The sequence below is a fragment of the Pezoporus flaviventris genome, unplaced genomic scaffold (genome assembly GCF_033815535.1).
Source record: "Pezoporus flaviventris isolate CSIRO_AGI_PZ_B2104156 unplaced genomic scaffold, CSIRO_AGI_Pfla_v1 ptg000066l, whole genome shotgun sequence".
NCBI classification, from domain to species: Eukaryota; Metazoa; Chordata; class Aves; order Psittaciformes; family Psittacidae; genus Pezoporus; species Pezoporus flaviventris.
Window position 1 is genome coordinate 3558839 of NW_026892614.1, and position 4254 is coordinate 3563092.

Sequence of the window (4254 nt, forward strand, 5' to 3'; positions counted from 1 at the left end):
CAGAATCAAGGCAAATGGTGGTTTGTCCCATGGGCTGCCTCCAACCACTGTCATGTCTGACCAAAGGCCCAAACACCTCCTTCCCTGGGAAAGCCATGGGAAGGTGGAGAAGTAGCCCTGGCCTAAAATCAGTGTTGTTCTAAAGCACCCCCAATAATATGTCATAGGCTGGCAAAGAAGAAAGATCCTTCTTGGGACCATATGTATCTCCCACACATGGATGTGGGAGAATAGTTTGGATTTCCTGGAATTTCTGACACTTTGGAGGAATGACCACTCTTTCTCAAAGAATTTCTTACTTTGTGGTACCCCTATCTTTGTGCCCCCAAAACACTGGTGTCCTTTAGCTACTGGTCATCTCCTGACTTCCAGATAGACTATGAGCTGCTCTTCTTGACCAAGTCTCTGTTCGTGGCCCATACTATGCTTACCCTGACAGAGCCTTGACCTTTCATTAGAGAATCAGAATATGAACACCTCCAATTCACAGCCCAGTGTCTCACAGGCAGGAAAAACACAAGAAGAAGACCAGGCACATCTTCCTTGCCTGATTTCCACCAATTACTCATACTTCTTTATTATGCTGAATAATTTTTCTTCACTCTTTGAATATTTGGAGGCCAAGATCCTGCTCCTAATCAATCACTCCTTAGGCAAACTAGATTTTGCTTTTGTAATGTTTTTCTGCATAGTAGCTCCAGCCTCCTAATCCTTTTTGTTGCTGTTCTTGGAGCTGCTTCTTGTTTGTCACAATTTTTCTGGTAATGGGATTCCTGGAAGCAAGTGGGATACTGCAGGCGCAGGAGCCCTGCACATCTCATTGTGTGTGTGATGTTGCCCTCAGGTGGCTACTCCAGAGAAAAGATGCAGCTTTGAAAAAACCACTCCAGCGTCTCCAGGATGGATTTGTAACTTTCTGTGGAAAGGATAACTCTGTGCTCTCTTACGTGATGCTTCTGCGTCAGAAGACAGGATTACACTGGCTTTTTCTGGCTGTCCATCTTCAGTTCTAGCTCTCAGCGTTTAAAGTTTATTTCCCCATGTGAACACTGCTGTGGTTAAAAAGCAGCAGGAAGAATCTCAGTTTTAGTGAGCTACACAAAGCTGAATGGGAATACGAACAGACAGACTTTCACCATCAGCAACTTTATTCATACTAATTTTCTCACTGCAGCTACTTATCTTGGTCACATTTTTCAGCAATTCTTTTTGTCTCAAAATTATATTCATAATAAAATTAGATTTCCTTTATTACACAAGGTTTTGTGTAACTCCTAGATTGTAATTCATATAAAGTCATAGAAGGTGCTCAAGAGGTGACAGAGACCTTATTAAAGGTTAGATCAGAAATCCGTTGTGTTTGTCTCTTCCCTAACTCAGCTCTTCACAAAGCTAAACCATCCTGCTCACTCATTCCCTTCTCCCACCGCAACCTCCATTGTCCCAGAGATTAGGGTGCCCTTTTTTATCCTGCCTTTTCTATGCCTATCTGCCCCTTTGTTACAGAATGATCATACCTAACACTGGAGATACTCAGCTGCTACATTTAGGAATCATTATGGCAATATATACATTCCTGACCTATTTAATACATGACATCTTATTTTGGTTTTGCTTCGCTCTGCACTGAGGTTCCTCTCTCAACACTGCACCACCCACAGAGGTACCCGGAGCTTTTCCCAGAGATCAGCTCTAATTCAGAATTTTTCATTTATGTATTAGGTAATTTGAAATCTTTTTCCAGCTTCCCTTAACTTATATTGGAATACAGAGAGCTCCATCTGCCATCACTTCGTTCCACTTACCTAACTTTTGGTTCATTCCTGTTCCTACTGAATGGAAATGCCAAAACATGCAGTGGGTTTAAAAAGAACAGCCTTTGCTGTTTTCCCAGTTATTCTATATCTTGCATAGATTTGGCCACCTCACTGAGCATTTCATCTTCTGAGAGTGGTGCAAAAGTAAGCTTTGGTCTCACTAATGGCACTGAAGATTTTGCCATTGAAACCAAAGGAGCTGGACTGGATCATTCTTGGCTCCTGTACGTCTCAGTGCTGATCATAGGGGATGTCTTGCAACTCCTGTCAGTGCAACACTGATAAGAAATTGTGCTTTCTCCTGTGTTTTCTTTCACAACTTTATCTCCTTGCTTCCTGTAGAACCAATGCTTGTACAATCACCTCATGTGTCCTCCCAGTAAGTTTTTGATCTGTTCGCTGATTTCAACAACTTCAGAAAGCAGAGATTTCAGAAATAGTTCTGAAAGGTGTTTCTACACATTTCATAAAAACTGCTTTGGGAAGTGCTGGGGGAATTTTATAAACATACCTAGAGAAAACAAAGTCTTAGAACAACGCAGTTAGAAAGCCTTTTTGCTTGCAAAATACATATTATTTGTGTTTGCAAATAGTAGCTGTGTTTTGCAAATATGTGTAGGAAATGAGGCTTCATTAGTCCCACCGCTTGTGGAACTGCTTACTAATCTTTGGCAAGGATTCATCCTGCATGCTGCTCTTGCCAAGATTTCTTAATAGCCACTTGCAAAGGGGTTTATCCTCATACCTTTGAGAAAGGCCAGTCAGTTACATACCCTGGGATTTTGCTTAGACAAATCTTTCCAAGAATGCTGAAAAGCTGGAGGAGTGAAAAAAATTGGACTTGCTGATAGAGTCTTGCTTACCATATTCAAACCCGTATCTTGAAATGGAATGCCTACTCATTTTCCCAGCTGTATTTGTGGGTCCCCAAATAAGGCTCAAGGCCCATAGTGCTATTTTCCTTATGTGAGATGTCTGCAGTGCTGTTTATTACATTATACTCAAGCATCTCTGGTTTTCCAGACTAGCTGTTTTTAATGAAAAATGAAAATCACATCCTTATGTTAGAAGTTCAGTTTCATTTTCTTGATGGCTCTGGACCTGAAAAGTTTCTTCATATTACTGTTATTGCTCCTGTTGTTGTACAGTGTAGGCATAACAACTAATAATGGACAGTAGGAAAAACCATCGAGAGAACAAATAATTATTCAGAAAGGAATATTTCCAAATAGCAGTGCTGTTCCCAAAAAGGGAGGAAATAACACACAGGATCAGAGCAGAAAATTTTCCAAAATCTCCAGTAAACTGAACACATCACGAGACCTACTTCTCAAAAAGCACATCCCCTCTTGCATGTGTCTTCAGGCCTGCGAAGGGAAGCTCAGCTGCTCCAGCAGCCCCCACCCACCTCCCGTACCAATCATGGGAGTTCTGCAGATGTCTAAAGCTCAGCTGATGTCTCCGCAGAAACAGTGCTTAGATCTGGGCTTTTTTTCCCCTGAAGCCCCTCTCTGTTAGGGCTAGTTTTGAGAAGTTGGCTATCTGGCCCTCTCCTACAATGCGCCTACCCCTTGCAGCCGCTGAGCGCTGATGCCCACCAAAAGCAAGACCAAGAGTTTAACAAAATAAGGATGGGAAAAAGGTACTTGGGATCTGGCCTGTGATAGTAGCTACTTATAATAGTTAATAGTTACTAATAATCCTATTATAGGATTCTCAGAAGCAGTCATTGTTATTGAGAAGGATGGAGATCACTGTCATTTTTTTGCCTCAGCCAAATACGATAATTGCCTTTTTAGATTTTTTTTGTTGTTGTTAAACTATATAAATCATTGAGTATAGGCCCCCTACACATACTGATTTTTTTTATTTTTACTGCAAACCTTTGTTGAAGGTAAGGCCTTTGTTTCTGCCACTAATGCTTCTGTCACTACAGTAATGACAAATCACCCAGGATATTCTTTTCCATAAGACACTTATATCTATATTGTCCTACAGATCTTAAGAATATTCCCTTCTTCAAGTGCCTTTGGTCAGTTGCATCCTTTTTTTTTTGGTTATTTTTTAATTATTCTTGTTTCTTTCCAAGATGATGATTTTACATGGCTTGGAGCAACAATTGCAGGAGGTGATACATGACACGACCACAAAAATGTCGTAACTGACCAAGATTTAAAGTTGTATCTGTACTGATTGTATGGAGTTTCCTTCTATATAAGAAATTCCACATGTCCGGGCATTTGGGCACCTGGGTTTCCTGAGCCAAGCCCTCAAGCCTCTACCATACTCACCAAAACACCAGTAACGTGTCCGAGCCCAAGAAGGCTCTGTCTCACACTACGCTCAAGGATTAACACTCCTAGTGCACAGCATACAGGACCATGTCCCAGAGCACAGAAAGGACCTGTACACCCAGCTTTCAGTGCGTGGCTGGGTG